General features: G+C 31.1%; 1 long non-coding RNA gene across 1 annotated transcript; it reads left to right on the top strand.

The window, feature by feature from the left end:
- The first annotated feature begins 10,945 nt into the window (after positions 1-10,945).
- On the top strand, positions 10,946-11,500 carry LOC129801210 (uncharacterized). The gene is made up of 2 exons (XR_008751674.1): positions 10,946-11,377; positions 11,459-11,500. It is a non-coding gene; the product is annotated as an uncharacterized LOC129801210 (long non-coding RNA).
- Positions 11,501-23,594: the final 12,094 nt, after the last annotated feature.

The raw sequence follows: 23,594 nt of genomic DNA, 5'->3' as shown, positions 1-23,594 counted from the left end.
TTTATTTAAAAGAATAAAGGATTAATAAGTACAATCCTACCTAAAAAAAAATAATTCGCGTTCAGAAAGTCTAACTCAGAAGAGAGCCTACCCGAGTAGCAAAATTTTACTAAAGTTTAAACTTACCTCAATATTACGAAATTATTACCTGAAATTACATCGGGACTGACCAAAAAGATAACATCAATTTTTCGAAGCTTTTTTTGTAAATCATACGTAATTTTTCGAGGTAATATTTGCGTCAGTGAAACGTAAGTTTCTACAGTTGTAACCATTACATTTTTCTGTCAGCGACTTCCATGCAATTTAAAAAAAAAAACATTTTCTGTTATCTACACTATCTTCTCTTAAATTATCCCCCTTTTCCTCCTGGGAACATCCCTTAACACCAGGGTGCTCTGTTTCTTCCTCTTATGTGGGCCCAGAGTCAACTTTAGAAGCCGGACTTCTCCTCCACCCAGGGACCAGATGGTCCACTGTAAAAGCTGGAAGAATGAGTGTTTTCTCCACGAGGTCACCTTCTCAGTAGGCCTTCTCAGGGGATCTCTTGGCGCAATAGGCAAGACCATTGGCTTTTGGGCGGATAGATCCCCGGTTTAACTCACAGTTGTGAGTTTAAGTCCTGCGTCCCGCCCGCTGCAAAGATCTGAATGTCTCTAGAAAAAAAAAACATTTTCACATGCAACATGACTGATTTGTAACAAATAGGGCAGAGTCAGTACTTTTTCGCCAGTAAGCCCTTTTTCGCCACCTAAATTAAAATCACATTTAAAGAAAATTATGAGTTCGTAGAACTATGAAATGAGTGTTATTTCGTGACCTCTAGCCAAATGAATCAAAAAACCATATCAGATGCTCCACTGACTAGATTATTTGCAAGTTAATTAAAGAAATTGTCGACAAGGTGATCAGTGACCAAAAAAATATAGAGTTCTTAATAAACCTGTCAACGCTCAGAGAAATTGTTTTGCATAATTTTATGTTTTTTTAGTACAGTATTCGATATTTTTTCACTGAAAGTCATTCCGTTATTAACTAAGCTTTGTTCTAATATCATTTTTTAATAATGTTTTCCAAAAAATAAAGAAATACGGATGTGGTGAAATAGGGCTTACTTTTTTCGGTTGTGTAAGTACTTTTCGCCACTCATTTTTCCAAGTAAACAGGCGTAATTTTCAATTAATTTTTGTCGCAAATAAAAAATGTGCAAAAAATCATTCGAAATACTCCAATAATTGTCTAATATCGAAAAGCTCGAAAAGTTCTCGAAAGCTGCTGTTTCTTAAAATTCAATTGAAAACAAGTAGCAAAAAAGTGCTCACAAAGTGGCGAAAAAGTGTTTACAAGGTGGCGAAAAGTACTGAAACATGCATTGTTGCAGGAAATGTACTTTTTGAACCAGATACTCAAATGTTCCCGGAAAGTCTCCTAGTTCAATAGATAGACAATGCTTCAAAGCACTTGTACACAAAATTTCATTTTATTTCGACAAAAAGTGTAAGGATTATAAGGGTGTCAAACCTTAAGGTGGCGAAAAGTACTTACTCTACCCTATATCCCGATACGATTAATAGTAATAATAATAACCTTAGGAACACACGGGGCGATCTTCAATAGACCAAAAAGATAGGAATATCTTTCGGTCTCGAAGTAAAAGTCCGAACTCTGTTTCAAGCTTTCACGTGAAAGATTTCACTCACCGTAGTTGCCATTGCATATATGTTGCTTACAAGAATTATAGCGCTTAAGATGAAAAATCGTCTTTTTGTGACAAATGACTCATAAATATTTGCCTATAATGTCAAGAAGAAAAAATGGATTGAAATAAAACATATCATAGTGTATTTTTTATTATATTGTGACGAATTTGCTTCGTAAATAGGGGTAATGAATTATTCACTACAGATTCTCCCTGCCTCAAACTCCACAAGACATTCTCGAGTTTGTAATATACCCCACATAAACGTTTTGGGGCGAAAATTCTAAGTATATTGGCTTGTGTTTAATTTTTACATTTAAGAATATACTTCGGGAGATCAGCACATATCCATCTAACTGAAAGATATTAAGTGCTCGTAGAGCAGAGATATAGAAGAAGAAATAGCTAATATTATTACCCCCTTCTACTTCTTCGGGTCTCTTTGGGTCTCTTCGGGTCGAGAGATCACAACTTCGATGGTATGGACATATTCAACGCATGAATGAAGAAAGATTCCCCAGAAAAGCTATGCAAGCCATTGTGAGGGGACCTCGACCTCGAGGCAGGCCTAGGACAAGGTGGCTGAATCAAATTCAGGATCTTGCATGGGAGCGCCTTGGGATCGAACTCGAACATCTTCCTGAAGTGGCGGAGGACCGACAGGCGTGGGCTGTTAACCTTGGTGTCATGGGCCCGCGACCCCAATAGGGATAAGCGGTTGAAAATGAATGAATGAATGAATTATTGCCCCTCTATTGTTCGGATAAAAATCCCCTGCTTTGACCGGGAAAGCTCCTGCAATTGCAATAGTCGTGTCGACTGTTACCAGACCAGTGACGCGCGTCCCCCTTACATTTTCAGATCATTGAGCCGGGCTTTTTGGGAATCGAGAAGTAGAACCTCTTCTATAAAGCAATGAGACATAAATATAATCCCTTTTACCCTTAGAGCTTTTGAGATACCACAATGACTACCATCAGTAAGAAAAAATGCTCTATACGGGAATGGAACCGTTAGAGTTGGGAGTTTTCACTTAACATTCTGAAGCTATACATATTCCCATAGGTACTGCTAGAGAAATTCAGTCTGACATTGAATTTTGGGGTATCCTATCCAAATTAGAACATAATTAAACAATAAAATCTCAGTTGGTAAATCCACAATATTTTTACGCAATAGAGATCATGGATGAATTTCTTCACCATCTTGGGAGTAGTCGATCCGCAAGGATGTAATTCTTATATGGATGGGTGCTCCCCTATCCATATTCATAATAATATAAGATAGGGTAAAGTGATATAATTTGGAATTAGTGTTACAAGTTGGACAATTCGCCGGTACAAGTTGGACATGGCTTTTTTCTTGATAAATACAGTACAAAATTTGTTTTTAAGCACAAGGAACCAAATTATAAAACTAAAGCATTAAAAATATACAAATAAAAATGAATTACTAAATTTATCAAGACAAAAAGCCCTGTCCAAATTGTACCCATTGTCCAACTTGTACCACTGTCCAACTTGCACCACTTTACCCTGCATCATTATAACGTCAAAAGTATTACGTGCGGGTTCCTAAATAATTACTCTTATACTATAATCGTGCGATAAAAATAATGTTATGCTTATTTCATATTGCCATTCAGGTAGTTTCTCTATGGTATACCGTGTCATATTATTTTTATTTTCATTTTCAAATACTTACGATTTTATAATTAATTAAATTCGGTTGATAAATTAGCTCCAAACCTGTACTAAATATCATCAAAGTGTACAATTAAATATTCTATTATATGGAAGAGACCTGTGTTTATTATATGGAAGTCCTTCAACTAAAAATAAAAATTATAGACAATAATTTTTTATTAGTTTTGTTAATTAATTTTTGATTGGTTTTATAATTTAAAACTAATAACTACGAATAACTGAAAGGGTTTATCTGGTTTACGTAAGAAGTAACATGGATTTGCTATGACACTTCGGATTGGACTTTTCCTTTAGTCTAAGATTAAAGAAAAAACAAGCAGAATCATTTTAATTATTTGAAAAAGGATAATAAGGTATTAAATATATAAAACTTATTCTTCAGCTTATTTCAATGCTTTTCAACACTCTTTTTGATGGCTATTAATATCTCTTCATTCCCATTCGTATTCAAATTTATGCATTTGCAAAACAGTAGCTGATAATTTTAACTTCTGCAAGTCGAAATATATTTCTGTGGGGCATCATTAAAAGTATTTTAATTTTTCTACCATAATATATTCACATGCGGAAATTGAGGGGGAAGGAGAGTTAAAATCTGACACTTAGGTGGTCAAAATATTGGTACCAGGCGCCTCCAATGATCGTCCCAAATGTTACTGATTAGAACCACTGGCAACATTAATAAAGTTTTATGGCCGGATTTAATGAGTTGAGAAAAGCCGGGAATTGATTTGTATGTCTCATGTAAACCAGTAGCAAAGAGGGACCAAAGAACATTTAGCAGTCGCTCAAAGTTATATGAGAGGAACAAAGACCTCAAAAAATGTAAATCTCATGTGTAAATCGCCCTGAAAACGATAATAATCAGGAAACTGCATTTAGTATTCCTGAAGATCAGAAGGTTTAAGATGAAACAAACAAGGAGAAAGAAATCACATTTTGTGCTACCGGAGTAATCTCTTCAGACCATCAATTCGACCTCTCTATCTCACTCACTTTCATACCGCAAGAAAAGAATTAGTTTATGAAGTGAGACGAATTTTTAAATGCTTATCAGTCAACACTTATTAAATCGTGTAGTCATTCTCAGCTCATTAATAACAGCGCACACGACTAACCAAAAGACTTTTTGGGAGAAGCCAGGGCGTCTTAAACAAATTGGCCCACCTGTTAAGCTGGAGTCCAGCTTTTGTAATCTAGCAATTTGTCAAAATTTCAGATTAGGCACCCGTGTTTGACCACCGAATGATGAGTCACTCGATCATCATTTGTCATCCCGTTTATCGTACTGGTCTCGAGATCTCGCGCCTTTTCGATCCATCCAGAGAATTGGTCGAGGAGGAACTTTGATTTATGTTTCGTGTGCCAACATCAATGGGCCACAATGGACTTTGTTGTTTTATCAATGAATCTTTATACTTTGATGGAATCGCAATGTATTTCCCAATTTCGAGAGCTCTTTTATGGTTGATTCTTCTATAGGGATCAGGAGATAAAGCCTTTAGCATCAATTTAAAGGAGAGTATTATTTGCAAATTTTCACTCCATTGACGTGACATAAATATACATTACATTTTAATTAATAAAAAGAATTAACCGGAAAAGGGTTGTATTTAAATACTGCAGATTTTGTTTGTAATTAACTCAAAAAAGACAAATGCTTTTATGGCAAATAAAAAGATTAATTCATAGGTGAAAATATTTAGAATAATAGAGAAAGTAGAAAAAGCATTTTTTATTCAAAATGTTTAAATTTATAGTATGTTTTGGTGAAGCTTTTCAGATAATACTTTCATATAATTATATTAATTATTATCTAAATTAATTTAATTTAATTTTGATAGTTTTTAAGTATAGTCAGTAAAAATTCTTTTACTGCTCGAACTCAAAGGGAGAGCAGTTTTTTAACCTTTTTTCAACTTGTTACCTCTGGAGCTTACACGGTTTGAGGTATCAACTTCTAATTTTAGGTACCCTCCCCCCTCCTAAATTACATTATTTAGAGACGGTTTTCCTCTTTTTCTCTTTTCATCAAATCTATGTTTTTTCATTGGGTTTTTCGAAAATGAATGAAAAATAAAACAGAATTTAACTTTTATGCATAAAAAACGCGAAAAAAGATAATTCACGGAGAGCTTTATCTCGTGTATGTGATGTGAGTATACCGCAAAGCTGGAACGCTTTGCCATTTCTTTTTAATATTATAATATATTGAAAAGGATAACATAATTTAGAATGTTTAGAAATTATTTATATATTTATGCCTTCTGAATATACACAGAGAAAAATTTTGAGTTAGAAAAAATTAAGAAACGTGGTTTTGAATCAAGAGTACAAGAATTTCAAACTATTTTCCCCTATAATTGAGATATTTTGCGCTTGAATTTCTCTAAAAGAGTATGATAATTTAAAAAATAGAACAAATTGTGCTTAATAATAGGAGAACAGTGGGTTTGATTTTAGAGAATCGTAGTTTTGAACACTGATAGAGCATACAGAAGTTTTAAAGTTAGAAGGTCATGGTTTTGATTTTAGAGTATAGAGGTTTCGAGTTAAGACTATTTTGGCTTTGATCTTAGCGAAATCATCGTTTCGAAATAAGAGTATAGTGGTTTTGAATTCTATTATACTATTATGGTCTTGATTTTAGAGTATTGAGGTTTTGATTTTAGAAACTTATGGGTTTGATTTTAGAGTATCGTGGTTTTGATTTTAGAGTATCGTGGTTTCGATTTTAGAGCATTGTGGTTTTGATTTTAGAAACTTATGGTTTTGATTTTAGAAACTTTTGGTTTTGATTTTAGAGTATCATGGTTTTGATTCTAGAGTATCATGGTTTTGATTTTAGAGTATCATGGTTTTGATTTTAGAGTATCAGGGTTTTGATTTTAGAGTCTCATGGTTTTGATTTTAGAGTATCGTGGTTTTGATTTTAGAGCATTGTGGTTTTGATTTTAGAAACTTATGGGTTTGATTTTAGAAACATGGGTTTGATTTTAGAGTATTACGGTTTTGATTTTAGAGTCTCATGGTTTTGATTTTAGAGTATCGTGGTTTTGATTTTAGAGCATTGTGGTTTTGATTTTAGAAACTTATGGTTTTGTTTTTAGAAACTTATGTGTTTGATTTTAGAAACTTATGGTTTTGATTTTAGAGTATGATGGGTTTGATTTTAGAAACTTATGGTTTTGATTTTAGAGTATCATGGTTTTGATTTTAGAAACTTATGGTTTTGATTTTAGAAACTTATGGGTTTGATTTTAGAGTATTACGGTTTTGATTTTAGAGTCTCATGGTTTTGATTTTAAAGTATCGTGGTTTTGATTTTAGAGCATTGTGGTTTTGATTTTAGAAACTTATGGTTTTGTTTTTAGAAACTTATGGGTTTGATTTTAGAAACTTATGGTTTTGATTTTAGAGTATGATGGTTTTGATTTTAGAGTATCATGGTTTTGATTTTAGAAACTTATGGTTTTGTTTTTAGAAACTTATGGGTTTGATTTTAGAAACTTATGGTTTTGATTTTAGAGTATCATGGTTTTGATTTTAGAAACTTATGGTTTGGATTTTAGAAACTTATGGGTTTGATTTCAGAAACTTATGGGTTTGATTTTAGAAACTTATGGGTTTGATTTTAGAAACTTATGGGTTTGATTTTAGAGTCTCATGGTTTTGATTTTAGAGTCTCATGGTTTTGATTTTAGAGTATCGTGGTTTTGATTTTAGAGCATTGTGGTTTTGAATTTTGAAACTTATGGTTTTGTTTTTAGAAACTTATGGGTTTGATTTTAGACACTTATGGTTTTGATTTTAGAAACTTATGGGTTTGATTTTAAAAACTTATGGGTTTGATTTTAGAAACTTATGGGTTTGATTTTAAAGTATTACGGTTTTGATTTTAGAGTCTCATGGTTTTAATTTTAGAGTATCGTGGTTTTGATTTTAGAGCATTGTGGTTTTGATTTTAGAAACTAATGGTTTTGATTTTAGAAACTTATGGGTTTGATTTTAGAAATTTATGGGTTTGATTTTAGAAACTTATGGTTTTGATTTTAGTGTATCGTGGTTTTGATTTTAGAGTATCACGGTTTTGATTTTAGAGTATCATGGTTTTGATTTTAGAGTATTGTGGTTTTGATTTTAGAGTATTGTGGTTTTGATTTTAGAGTATTGTGGTTTTGATTTTAGAGTATTGTGGTTTTGATTTTAGAGTATCATGGTTTTGATTTTAGAGTATTGTGGTTTTGATTTTAGAGTATTGTGGTTTTGATTTTAGAGTATCATGGTTTTGATTTAAGAGTATCGTAGTTTTGATTTTAGAAACTTATGGTTTTGATTTTAGAGTATTGTGCTTTTGATTTTAGAAACTTATGGTATTGATTTTAGAAACATGGGTTTGATTTTAGAGTATTACGGTTTTGATTTTAGAGTCTCATGGTTTTGATTTTAGAGCATTGTGGTTTTGATTTTAGAAACTTATGGTTTTGTTTTGAGAAACTTATGGGTTTGATTTTAGAAACTTATGGTTTTGATTTTAGAGTATTATGGTTTTGATTTTAGAGTATCATGGTTTTGATTTTAGAAACTTATGGTTTTGTTTTTAGAAACTTATGGGTTTGATTTTAGAAACTTATGGTTTTGATTTTAGAGTATCATGGTTTTGATTTTAGAAACTTATGGTTTTGATTTTAGAAACTTATGGGTTTGATTTCAGAAACTTATGGGTTTGATTTTAGAGTCTCATGGTTTTGATTTTAGAGTATTACGGTTTTGATTTTAGAGTCTCATGGTTTTGATTTTAGAGTATCGTGGTTTTGATTTTAGAGCATTGTTGTTTTGATTTTAGAAACTTATGGTTTTGTTTTTAGAAACTTATGGGTTTGATTTTAGACACTTATGGGTTTGATTTTAGAAACTTATGGGTTTGATTTTAGAAACTTATGGGTTTGATTTTAGAGTATCGTGGTTTTGATTTTAGAGCATTGTGGTTTTGATTTTAGAAACTAATGGTTTTGATTTTAGAAACTTATGGGTTTGATTTTAGAAATTTATGGGTTTGATTTTAGAAACTTATGGTTTTGTTTTTAGAGTATTATGGTTTTGATTTTAGAGTATCACGGTTTTGATTTTAGAAAAACCATAATACTCTAAAATCAAAACTACGTTACTCTAAAATCAAAACCACGATACTCTAAAATCAAAACCATAAATCAAAACCACGATACTCTAAAATCAAAACCATGATACTCTAAAATCAAAACCACGATACTCTAAAATCAAAACCATAATACTCTAATATCAAAACCATGATACTCTAAAATCAAAACCATGATACTCTAAAATCAAAACCATAAGTTTCTAAAATCAAAACTACGATACTCTTAAATCAAAACCATGATACACTAAAATCAAAACCATGATACTCTAAAATCAAAACCATGATACTCTAAAATCAAAACCACAATGCTCTAAAATCAAACCCATAAGTTTCTAAAATCAAAACCATGATACTCTAAAATCAAAACCATAAGTTTCTAGAATCAAACCCATAAGTTTCTAAAATCAAAACCACGATACTCTAAAATCAAAACCACAATGCTCTAAAATCAAACCCATAAGTTTCTAAAATCAAAACCATGATACTCTAAAATCAAAACCATAAGTTTCTAAAATCAAAACCACAATACTCTAAAATCAAATCCATGATACTCTAAAATCAAAACCACAATACTCTAAAATCAAAACCATGAAACTCTAAAATCAAAACCATAATACTCTAAAATCAAAACTACGTTACTCTAAAATCAAAACCATGATACTCTAAAATCAAAACCATAATACTCTAAAATCAAAACCACGATACTCTAAAATCAAAACCATGATACTCTAAAATCAAAACCACGATACTCTAAAATCAAAACCATAATACTCTAATATCAAAACCATGATACTCTAAAATCAAAACCATGATACTCTAAAATCAAAACCATAAGTTTCTAAAATCAAAACTACGATACTCTTAAATCAAAACCATGATACACTAAAATCAAAACCATGATACTCTAAAATCAAAACCATGATACTCTAAAATCAAAACCATAAGTTTCTAAAATCAAAACTACGATACTCTTAAATCAAAACCATGATACACTAAAATCAAAACCATGATACTCTAAAATCAAAACCATGATACTCTAAAATCAAAACCACAATGCTCTAAAATCAAAACCACGATACTCTAAAATCAAAACCACAATGCTCTAAAATCAAACCCATAAGTTTCTAAAATCAAAACCATGATACTCTAAAATCAAAACCATGATACTCTAAAATCAAAACCATAAGTTTCTAAAATCAAAACCATAAGTTTCTAAAAACAAAACCATAAGTTTCTAAAATCAAAAGCACAATGCTCTAAAATCAAAACCACGATACTCTAAAATCAAAACCATGAGACTCTAAAATCAAAACCGTAATACTCTAAAATCAAACCCATGTTTCTAAAATCAAACCCATAAGTTTCTAAAATCAAACCCATAAGTTTCTAAAATCAAAACTATAAGTTTCTAAAATCAAACCCATAAGTTTCTAAAATCAAACCCATAAGTTTCTAAAATCAAAACCATGAGTTTCTAAAATCAAACCCATAAGTTTCTAAAAACAAAACCATAAGTTTCTAAAATCAAAACCACAATGCTCTAAAATCAAAACCACGATACTCTAAAATCAAAACTATGAGACTCTAAAATCAAAACCCTGATACTCTAAAATCAAAACCACGATACTCTAAAATCAAAACCATAATACTCTAAAATCAAAACCATGATACTCTAAAATCAAAACCATGATACTCTAAAATCAAAACCACAATACTCTAAAATCAAAACCACAATACTCTAAAATCAAAACCATGATACTCTAAAATCAAAACCACGATACTCTAAAATCAAAACCATGATACTCTAAAATCAAAACCATAATACTCTAAAATCAAAACCATGAGTTTCTAAAATCAAAACCATGATACTCTAAAATCAAAACCATAAGTTTCTAAAATCAAAACCACAATACACTAAAATCAAAACCATGATACTCTAAAATCAAAACCACAATACTCTAAAATCAAAACCGCAATACTCTAAAATCAAAACCACGATACTCTTAAATCAAAACCATAATACTCTAAAATCAAAACCATGAGTTTCTAAAATAAAAACCATGATACTCTAAAATCAAAACCATAAGTTTCTAAAATCAAACCCATAAGTTTCTATAATCAAAACCACAATACTCTAAAATCAAAACCATAATACTCTAAAATCAAAACCATAATACTCTAAAATCAAAACCATGATACTCTAAAATCAAAACCATAATACTCTAAAATCAAAACCATGAGTTTCTAAAATCAAAACCATAATACTCTAAAATCAAAACCATAAGTTTCTAAAATCAAAACCACAATACTCTAAAATCAAAACCACAATGCTCTAAAATCAAAACTATAATGCTCTAAAATCAAAACCACGATACTCTAAAATCAAAACCACAATGCTGTAGAATCATCACCACAATAGTCTAAAATCAAATCCCCAATACTCTAAAAGAATTCAAAACCACAATAGACCAACATCAAAACCAAAGTACTCTAAAAGCAAGACAATAATATTCTAAAATCAAAACCATATTAGTCTTAAATATTTCAGATTAAGCAACATACTTCAGTGGAGATGAATTCCGATTGGAAAAGTTTATATAAAAATATCGAAATAAGACAGACTATGAGAGGTTCTAAGCCTTGATACTCTAAAATCAAAACCATTATACTCTTAAATATTTCAGATTAAGCAACATACTTCAGTGGAGGTAAATTCCGATTGGCAAAGTTCATATAGAAAATTGAAATGAAAGATGCATATGAGAGTTTCATGGAAGTGAATACGCGCGCATCATATGCATCACGTGGAAAAAGGTAAAGAATAAAATATATAACATTCACAAAAAAAACCCTCAAATTGCCTTGATTCAAAACCTCAGAATACTCTACTTTCAGAACCAGCAATACTCGACAATCAACACAGCAAACACTCCAAAATCAAAACCATGGTACTCTAAAATCAAAACCATGGTACCCTAAAATCAAAACCATGGTACTCTAAAATCAAAACCATAATACTCTAAAATCAAAACCATGGTACTCTAAAATCAAAACCATGGTACTCTAAAATCAAAACCATGGTACCCTAAAATCAAAACCATGGTACTCTAAAATCAAAACCATGGTACTCTAAAATCAAAACCATGGTACTCTAAAATCAAAACCATGATACTCTAAAATCAAAACCATGATACTCTAAAATCAAAACCATGGTACTCTAAAATCAAAACCACAATACTCTAAAATCAAACCCATAAGTTTCTAAAATCAAAACCATGATACTCTAAAATCAAAACCATGGTACTATAAAATCAAAACCATAAGTTTCTAAAATCAAAACCACAATACTCTAAAATCAAAACCATAAGTTTCTAAAATCAAACCCATAAGTTTCTAAAATCAAACCCATAAGTTTCTAAAATCAAAACCATAAGTTTCTAAAATCAAAACCATGATACTCTAAAATCAAAACCACAATACTCTAAAATCAAAACCACAATACTCTAAAATCAAAACCACAATACTCTAAAATCAAAACCATGATACTCTAAAATCAAAACCATAAGTTTCTAAAATCAAAACCATGATACTCTAAAATCAAACCCATAAGTTTCTAAAATCAAAACCACAATGCTCTAAAATCAAAACCACAATGCTCTAAAATCAAAACCACAATACTCTAAAATCAAAACCATGATACTCTAAAATCAAAACCATAAGTTTCTAAAATCAAAACCATGATACTCTAAAATCAAACCCATAAGTTTCTAAAATCAAAACCACAATGCTCTAAAATCAAAACCACAATGCTCTAAAATCAAAACCACAATACTCTAAAATCAAAACCATGATACTCTAAAATCAAAACCATAAGTTTCTAAAATCAAAACCATGATACTCTAAAATCAAACCCATAAGTTTCTAAAATCAAAACCACAATGCTCTAAAATCAAAACCACAATGCTCTAAAATCAAAACCACAATACTCTAAAATCAAAACCATGATACTCTAAAATCAAAACCATTTTTGCTACAAATTCAAAACTATTTTTCTCTAAATTTAAGAGTAAAAAAGTCTAAATTCAAAGCTACTGAATTTCAAAACCATCGTACTCTAAAATTTAAGAAAATGCTCTTATAGAAATTTTTTTCTTAATTTAAGCGAAATTTAAGAAAAAGATTGCTTGGAGCAAAATCGAACCCTTAGTTAGAGTATTTTTTTCTTGAATTTAGAGGGTAATTTTTCTCTGTGTAGGAACAAATTATTAAAATCTTTTTTGCAAACCATAAGAAATCCATCTCTTTTTAATTCTCTTCAAAAATATCGTAAAGAAGAAAAGCTCAGTTAAAATTCACGTTTCTTTTAATTTTTTTTACCAACAAATTTTTTAATCGTTTTTCATTATTCATATAAAATTATTTGGTTTTTTATTAGGGGAAAGTACTCTCCCTTCGAACGCTCATGCCTTCGAATAATGTGATTTTTTTATGTTTTTCGTAAGAGATTTACATTAAATTATCACCGAATTATCAACAATTGATGATAAGCCAACTAATATTTGATAGAAATGTATAAGTCTCTTAGAAAACTAAAAGAAAATTCACATTATTCAAAGGCATGGACGTTTGAAGGGAGAGTACTTTCCCCTACTTTTTTTTGTATGTGACTTATTTCAGAAAATGCATAGCAGCACTAATATTTACGTCTATTTCCCATTAATTCATAATAAGATAAATCGATTTTACGTTTAAGCTTTATAGAAACCTGACTTATTTATTAAGAAATTAAATCCTTTTAAGTCAAACTCAAAATATTGAACACCCTTTTATATTTAAGAATTTAGGTTTTTAATCTTAAATTCAGTTCTTAAAAGCTGGTTTGTATTCTAAGATTAAGACTTTTATTTTTAAAGTCTTGAGTTATTTTAAGATTTTCAGCGGAAATAAAGTTTATGGTAAACAATATTAGCAAAACTGTGATTTACGTAAAAAAATTATTTGAATTAGCAAATTCAGTCAGTATAAAAAAATCACTCAGTCAAATAGCAAATTCGGTATGAAAACAAATCGTAGGGGAAAATTCTCTCCCTTCGAACGTTCATGCTTTCGAACAATGTGAATTTTCTTTTAGTTTTCCTAAGAGACTTACACATTTCTATTAAATATTAGTTGGTTTACCATCAATTGTTGATAATTCCGTGATAATTTAGTGTAAATATTTTATGAAAAACAAAAGAAATTCATATTATTCGAAGGCATAAACGTTCGATGGGAGAGCACTTTCCCACTGTTGAACGTGCTGCTTATTTTGAAGTAATAACAAACGATATTATTTACAATTTTACCGAAACCTATTTCTTAACTCTCCAAATTTGATTTTTTACTGACCATTGTTCCTAAAAATTGACCACTGTGCAACAGCTATAGGGGAAAGTGCTCTTCCTTCGAACGTTCATGCCTTCGAATAATGTAAATTTCTATTGTTTTCATAAGAGATTTACACTAAATTATCACGGAATTATCAACAATTGATGATAAGCTAACTAATATTTAATAGGAATTTGTAAGTCTCTTTGGAAAACTAAAAGAAAATTCACATTATTCGAAGGCATGAACGTTCGAAGGGAGAGTACTTTCCCCTACTTATTCATTTCCAATAGAAATATAATTTTTTTTTAAATATTTATGAATTAGATGTACTTTGTACACTTTGTACTTTAACCTTACGTACTTTAACCAAAATTCACATCCTTTTCTTTCTCAAACGTCTTGCATATGTTTATTGTATCCTTTCCCTATCAAAATTTGATTAAACTAAATTGAAGTTTGCGATAAACATATCCAAAGCTTTAGAAAAGAAATAGATGTGAATTTTGATTACATGAAATTTACTGATTTAAATCACGTGCTGAAGCCACTAATTTTAACACTAAGGAAAAATTCCCATGCTTCGTACGATATCAAACATGGCAATGACTAAATTTTTCCTACGTTTCTCAATAAATGTGACTCATCGCACCCATATTTAAAAAAAAAACTAGGGAAATTACCTAATTTTTAAAATATATTGCGAAGTCACATTCATTCAGAAATATAGAAAAAAAATAATCATTACGAAGCATGGGATCATAGGAAGCATGGGCACTTTCCCTTATAGGGGAAAGCGCGCTATCTTCGGACGACTCAAGTTTCGCACAATTCAATTTTTTTCTCTATGTTCCATATAGATTTCACCTATAGTTCTTTTCTGAAAATTTGGGGCACTGGACTAGCTATTAATATATAATATTATACTGCGCCAAATTTATTTATAACCTTTATAACACATTGAAAAAAAATTATTTGTGCGAAGCATAAATCGTCCGATGGTAGCGCGCTTTCCCCTACATAACTTTTAAATCTTTATGGCTCCGGCACACCTTTTAGATCAGGAAAATTTCATGAAGTCGAAATTCGGAGCCCCTTCTTTCACACATGTTTTGCATATGACTATCTCATTCTTTCGCATATCAAATTCTATTGAGCTAAATTGAATTTGGAGTGATGTTTAAGAGAAGAAGAAGAGTGCGAGAGAATGAGATAGACATACGCAAAACATGTGAAAAAGAAGGGGATCCGAATATTGATTTTATGAAATTTTTCTGATCTAAAAGGTGTGCTAATTAAGGTACATTTTGTTTTAAAATTAAAGTGGTATTTAGATGTTTTTAAAAACTGTAAAATGAAGCTGATTTCCTTAAAACCGTATCACTTATATTCATTCATTTTATGTGTAGAGTGAAATGAAAATCCTTACACTATTTTGCAATTTTTACCACATAATTTTGTTGCTCAATGCTCCACCCTCAGATATTTATCCGCCAAATGACTGTTTAATGTTTTTTAATATGCCAAAAGGAATGCAATTTAAATGTTGACAAATCCCGCTACATAATCGTAAATTAAAATCACATCACAAGCGGCGATTTACGTAGGTAGAGTGATATTTGCCTTTAATGGAAGTAGTTCATTTTCCTCCTACGCCAAAAGCTCAACTTTCCATAAGACTAGCGGTAAGGAAAATAATATCTCAATTTGGGCCCCCAAAGAGAGTGTGATTTCTACTTAATCTAACCCCTTTTGCATTTAATTGTGTTGCACCTTCAATTAATATCGAATTACAGTACAAATGGCACCTAATCATTGGGCCATGTGCAGCCAAAGTGCTCAACAGGAAAATATTTCGCGTGTATTATTGCAGTGATTTCAATCGAAAATGCTAGGTGTTTTTTATTAGCAACATAACACCACATTTTACCACGCGTAGTGAGGCTTTTTTTACCGTCTTTGGCGGTTTTTTTTCCTACCTTTCCTGTCCAAGAAAAATTTTTTGATGTGATAAAAAAAATATTTTGGAGGTAAAGTTGAAGTTTAGAGCTCGCCGTCACGCCCAGTGGCGCCATAAAGCTAAAGCGCGACGCCCGCGGGCTCTTTATGACTATTCGACATCGTGTATTGGATTTTTTTTCCACACTTACCATTACTTATTTATCATATTTCCACCACTGGATTTATGTATGTTAGATATTGCTACAGCATCTAAAATGTTCATTTTTTATTAGGACGTCTACCCTGAATTTAAAAGATAAAATTACTATTAAAAAGAAACTTACTGCACTCAATTGAAAAAATTTAAACTTTTTTCAAAGTGCAGCAAAATTCAAAAAAATTGAATGCGATGGAAAATTCCTCACAACTTTAGCAATTGCTTAATTTAATTTAAAATTGTGCCACAATAGTACAAAAAGTAAAATATTCATTTAACTAATTAATTTCTAAAAAGATTGTTAATCGCACTGTAAAATATTGTATGAGAAATATGTAATTTTGTCTGATGAGTGGTAATTTACCACTACTGCTCATAGAGTTCACAGCCTTCGGGAAAGTGTCGGTTAAGAATATTTTTGATGGTCTAAAAGCAATGAATGATAAATGAAATTATGGTTGAAAGAAAAAGAAGAAAATAATAATAATAAATCCCACTGCCATTCACTAAACATTGAAGGTGTTTTACCTCCTGAAATGAAGATATTACCGGCATTTTGAAGATCTGAATAAAAAAACTCAAATGGTTTTATCAGCTGAGCCAGGAAGTTTCCCAAGCAATTCCAATTATCTAGAAGATTTAAAATTCATCTGTCATGAAAAGGAGTGCAATACAGTAAATCTAGAAATAAAATATTAATTTCAGTGAGAGAGATACATATTTATGTGAAATAATGTGCATTTGCTAAATGACTGCGTTTTTCTTCAACTAATTCCAATTACATAATACAGTGGAACTACAATAGTGTCCATCTTCAGTAGAGTGAACAACTATCTTTTACACTACGACTTCAATATATAATTCAGATTTCCAGTAAAGTCTACCTATCCGTTCTCAGATGCACTTTGATGCTACAATAATCCGAGATTCGTTGATGTTCGAAAATTTAAATTCAGTTTCGAATTGTCAAATTAAATTTTCGCACAAGATAGGGAAATTTATGAAATAACACACTAAGAGACTATTTCTCAGTAATTATAAGGAGAATTAAATAAATCGATTGAAAAAACTATTTTCTAGCTAGTTGTTCCTGGATATTACCTTTTTGAAAACATGGCAGTAAATTTCTCAAATAACAATTTGTTATAAAAAAAAAATTACATTTTTCAAAGTAATTTTATTAAATTTAAAATAAAACGTATTAATCTCATATATTGCCTATTTTTTTAAAGATATTTTTCGACCTCCAATTGTATAAATAAATCCAATAGTCTCAGCAAGGTGGATTTGAATTGGTTGGAACTACTGGAATCGCACTGTACTCATTAAAGTTCACCTCAAGTTCCAGAGACATATGAGTGAGAAAAGAGATGCAGAAGAAGTACTCAACATTGATACTTTGAATTTTAAACTTGTGAAATTGCATATATGGCTTGCAGAAAGAGGCCAATTAATAAAGCTATAATCACTTCTTTATTTTTTTTTGCCCTTTAGCACTCCTTTGCACTTTCGTCTATATATAAGTAGAATTTGGTGCTGAATATCTTGAGCACTAATTAAATTTTTCACACAGTGCTTGGTCTTATCACAAACTTCATTCAATTTAACTAAACATGCTGGAAATTCAATTTTAAGCCAATCACCTACTAAAAACAAACTACTAGGGGGAAGTACTCTCCCTTCGAACGTTCATGCCTTCGAATAATGTGAATTTTCTTTTATTTTTCCTGGAGACTTATACATAATTATCACATAATTTTCAATAATTGATGATAAGCTAACTAATATTTAATAAAAATGTGTAGATCTCTTAGGAAAAATAAAAGAAAATTCATATTATTCGAAGGTATGAACGTTCGAACGGAGAGTACTTTCCCCTACGAAATTTGGCTAGGGGAAAATACTCTCTTCGAACGTTCATGCCTTCGAATAATGTGAATTTTCTTTTAGTTTTGCTAAAAGACTAACACATTTCTATTAAATATTAGTTAGCTTATAATCAATTATTGATAATTATATAATAATCATGTGTAAGACTCTTAGGAAAAGTCAAAGAAATTCATATTATTCTAAGGCATGAACGTTCGAAGGGAAGGTACTTTCCCCTACTTACAACATATTTTGTGAGTGGTACTTTTAGTCTCTGTAGGGTGGAATAACCGGCTATCGCCATGTTTAGGAAAAAATTAAATTCATTTAATCATAACTTTTGAATCCTTGTTACAAGATAAGTCAAATTTGACACAAAGTTACTTAGATGTATTGGCTCTAGATTCGTGAAAACAATAATCCTAGAACATAACGCTGGACTACTTAAAAAACTGATTTTTATTAATAATGCAAAAATAACCATTTCGGCGCCACTTTTTACCACTTTTCGCCAGTTTTGTAAAATTTGTAACCACTTCTCGCCACCCACTTGAAAAGAACCACACTCGGTTATTTTAGGCAATGCTATGAAAAGAATACATTCACCATTTCTCTTTCCTTGTGATCACTTTATTATTACTCTCTTTAAATGATTTTTCTTCACTTTTATTTGAGAAATCAAATTATGGGGCTTTTGCAGAAAGTAAACAATGCAGATTTGACAACTGAGAATGTACGAAGTGAAGTTAGCGTCGCCTATTGAAAAGATATGGCGACAGGTGGTAAAATCAATTCCAGAATATTACCACTTCTCGCCATGCCTCATTTTTATACAAAAATAATATAAAATGAAATATTAATTGACTAAATATAAATTTTATGTATTCCACAAGTGCAATTAAATATTCAATAGACAAATTATTTACCCAAATAGGTATTTTTGGCCTGATGAAAATTTGACGACACTTAGTACATTTGGTAAGAGATGTTGGATTCGATGCACTTGCTTAAAATATTGCTCTAAAAAGTGATCAAAATCGTGAATCCAAAACGAATAATTATTATTTTTCGATTCTATGCGTAGAAGCAGAAACAATACAAAAAAATTGCGACTCATTTATTTCATAAATTGCGAAAAATAGCGATTTCAATGTAAGTGGCGAGAAGTGGGGCACTGGCGAGAACTGGTGATTCCACCCTATAATAGTATTATTAAATTATTACTAAATTAAATTAAATTAAATTAAGTAACAAATAATAAAACATCTGACAACTCTGACAATGACAGAGAATTTAGTCAAAAATAATTTGGTATAGTGTGGAGTCATCACTTATGGGTGTTATACACAAGTGGGTAGCTTTCGAAAATCTTATTTTTATACCTAAAACAGATCTCGGAAAATCATAAAATTAGCATTTTAACTATTAAAAATTTAATAGTTTTTTGAAATCTATTTTAGGTAAAATCTGAAGATTACTGCCAACTGTCCATAAATGTATAACGTCCATAAGTGATGACTCCACCTTAATTGATCAAATTAATAACAGTAAACCTTAAGGGGTTACGTGAGTCACACAAACTAAAAAATACAACACGTATTCTTTACACCTTTCTTCAACACAATAAAAAAATTGGTCCGCACTCCGAAGCATATAAATGTACAACATTTTAATATATTTTCTGAAATTTTCATTTACAAATTTTAAAAATTCTGCCGTTGGAGTCTGATTCTACTTTGAGGTGGATAAGATTACCAAATGTTTCCTGTGACTTGATGAGTTAAACTCGTACTTCAACAATAGATTTAAAAAAAAAAATGAAATTTTGATATTTAGAAAAATTTTACACAAAGAATACCATATTCGGCATATTTTTCAGTACATTACAACCTTGAATTTCTAGTACATTTTCAAGATTAATAATTAATGAAGGTCAAAAACTTTAACCTTTTAAGTATGATTGGAACACTGGTGTCCCAAAAAAAAGAAGTCAAAAAAGTGGATTTTTATTACCCGCAAATTTTCACCCTCTCGTCCTTAAAGAGTTAACCAACACCTCATCCAATTTTATGGATTCTTTTAAATTATTTTAAATGTCTTTGATTCTTGGACCATTTCGAACCATCAAATCAATTTTAAGTAAACTATTCCTACTCTTTTACATAGGTCTTAGAATTATTTATATATCGTCTTAAATCATTTACGAATCTATGACCATCAGACGAATGAAAATCTGCAAATAAAAAAAAATTAATATTTAAAATTTGATCTACTTATTGATATAAAGCTAGACTTGGCTTCAAAAAATGGTTTTAATTGATTCTAAACTTAGATGTGCTTTAATATTAATAAATTAATAAAAATCGCATTAATTTTTATTATTGATGCTATAAAGCAGTTACACTCATTTTTACGGGACAAGTCTACATTTTTTGTCATAGATTTTTCTAAATATTTAATGGTTCAGAGACATAAATAATGTATTTCCACGTTAGAGAAGATTCTTTTTTGAAATAAACTTATAAAGGCCTATCACCCGATTAATATGTGTTAGCAATTATTACAATTTTTCTTTATGGTCTGTCTAAAGTGCAGTCCTTAGTCCTCGAGTACAATGTCTATTTGACAGTTAACACAAAGACATTTTTTTAATTACACAAAATAAAATGCAGCACAATTCTAAACATAAAAGATCCTCTTGTTCTTTTAGAATAAAAGATCTCATTCTCGCCTTGACACACCATTTCATGTAGGTCTCTCTTGAAAAATTGGAAAAATTTAATCACTTTCGATTCGCATAATCAATTTGACTGACACTTGACGTTGCCTAATAATTTTTGTGATCCTCCCCCGAAAGAAGCCCAGAACAAAAAAAAACTGAATGGGAGAAACACAAAAGAAATTGTTGGACACACAATTGTGGAGATCCCAACATCATTTTGGAAAGAAAGGTGGAAGAAGATGGTACCAAAGGGATCGATAGTGGACAGACTGGTAAAAAAAAACGCCACAAACATTTAATACAAATAGTGTTTCAATGAGATCGTCGGATGGAAACACAAAAGATCCTCTTGCAAAAAAGGGCGGAGATCAGGATGGGTGAGATGAGAAAGGAATGATTGTGGAGGAAAAAAGTTCGGTCAATTGCAGCCAAACGGAAGATAACAAAGGAGATGTATCATTTGCGCAAAACTCTTCTGTTTGATGGACCTCTGAAGGATAGCATTTCTGCACACCAAGATGTCAATCTTCTAATCCTCATGTTTCTCATCCTCTCACACAAAATTTTCCTACGTGAGGTCTCCTTCAAACCTTTCCTGTTACGGATCACTCCCTCTTGGCGAAAGACAGAAAGTGAAGCCTAGGGATACATTTAACACTATTAAGTAACTAAGTACCTGGCTTTGAAGATTGTAGATCAAGAATGTGAGTATGTGCAAAAAAAAATAGAAGCCATGGGATCTAGAAAGGATTTCCTCCTGCTGGAATTCTTCAAATTTATTTTCTGAATAGGAATGGGATTTTGATTATTTCCGCATTGAGCATAAAATTAATGAACATTGCTTGTAGTCACATAAAATGTCCCAGTGAGTGATGAAATTTCAATAAGGGGCTTGCAACTAGTGATACAAAAAGCAAAATAACTGATATCTTTGGAAAAAGGTCTAACACCAACTTCTTCGATACCCGATTAGAAATTTTGGAGGAAAAAATAAGCGGTATTTTACTCGAGATAATCCTATTTTTTTTTATGGGAATGAAACATTCCTTTCTTATTAATAGTCTCCTCTGAGTTCTGCAAAGAACCGTTCCGTTGAGAAAGTTCTGTATGATTGAAGCTTACGATCTACCAATTGAAAAGTATTTAAGACAGAAATTATCTAAAAACCTGATAGATGTTCGAAACTTAAAATAAATAGAGTGCAACTATTAATGAACCCCGACTTTCATATCTTTAGATAATTGGAAAGAAAATTTAAAATTAACCGTATACTTCGGCCGAGGTATTCATTTAGTGATCTTCTTAAAATTCACCTAAAGCATAAGTCAGTACAGAACTGAATATTTGCCGTTTACGCAGCGGACTCTCCGCAATGAACTGATTCTACTCCAAGTATGCTCATTATTTTATTTCCCATCAATTTGTGGATTAAAATTTTTATTTTATCTCAATATTAATATAAATTTTTAATGCAACTGATACAATTAGTAGCAACATTATATTTATATGATTATAACTTACAATTTTACAATTGCCCAAGTCTTACTTCTAGGTCTCTTTGATAATAATTTTCGGCATTTTATTGAGTTCGGAGGTATAGGAAGGGAAAATTTATAATTTAAACATAAACTTCGGGAGAGCAAAAGTTTTAGATTTCTTCTTAAGGTTTTGAATAAAATAAGTACTAAAAAAGGTAACGAGGATTTCAAAATCTTAACATTACTACTAACAGCATATGGTCCATATAAAAGATAATAGATATTATATTCAATTCAATTATGTTTGTTGAAATTAGTCTGCTGTCTCAAGATAAATTTTCCTTTCGATGAGCGTGAGTAGTTTTAATCTAAAATTAAAACACGAAAGTTTTTCGAGTTTTGACCCTGCTGTTTTCATTTTCAGTAATTGTTTGATGATGAAAACAACTTCGCAGGTTTTAGAATTTTATTTGATTAGTTGTCTACCTTGCACATAGTTTACACTTCGAAACATCATAAACTACCAGAGGTAACAAAAAGACCCTCAAAAGACTTGTTAATGAACTTAGAGATCACCTACAAAAAAAAAGAGGCCAAGATAGGCACTTTTTGTAATAAGTGCGGAAGAAATAGTGTTAAGCGTAAACAAGTCCTTTCTTTTTCGGTTATTAATAAATCAAAATGTAAATAAACAGAATCTACACCCAATGGCTTTAGTCGCACATGAAGGATGAAATATGGCGCTGGAATATAAACTTAATCTCATTTCTCAATTTCCCACACTGCTGACCAGGAGAAGGTCAAGGGAGATGAAAGGATCCGATCTGGCGCCAAAAGGATAAACCCCAGGCTCATTCGAGGGCATCCAAGGATGAGAGTGACGAGGATGGTCGACGACAGAGGCAGAGATGAAAGATACAATGAAGAAAAAAAAATTAGAATAAAAAGAACCATAGCGTACGAAATTGTGATGGTTGATGAAGGGTAACATAAAAAAAAAGTCTTCATTAACACTTCGATCCTCCACCTTCCATCTCAGTGGAGCCGCACACACCATCTCATCGTGACTCTTTTTCAATGAAACATAAAAGTGATCGTTGGTTTTATTAATTACTAACCAACTAAATCCATCCGATTGACGTTTTTATGACGCTGGATCGCGCATTACAAAGCACTTTTTTTTTCTTCCGCGAAGCATCTCTCAGGAACATTCTTGATGTGTTCATCAGACGCCAAAAGAGAAGGAGCATCATTGAGAATCATTGTGGATTTTTACTGCATTCAACATAAACACATATATGAGAGATTGATCGGAAAAGGAATGATTTACTATTTGTAGTATTTTGTATCTATTTTGTGATCGGCAACACTTGTTACTTTTGTCTCTTCTTCATCTTCAGAAGCACGATCAAGTGGGAATCTCTCAAGATCTTTTAT

This window comes from Phlebotomus papatasi, chromosome 2 (assembly GCF_024763615.1).
Source record: "Phlebotomus papatasi isolate M1 chromosome 2, Ppap_2.1, whole genome shotgun sequence".
In the NCBI taxonomy this organism is placed as follows: Eukaryota; Metazoa; Arthropoda; class Insecta; order Diptera; family Psychodidae; genus Phlebotomus; species Phlebotomus papatasi.
The sequence above is the reverse complement of the archived record's forward strand: the minus strand, read 5'-3'. Positions and strand labels throughout refer to the sequence as shown.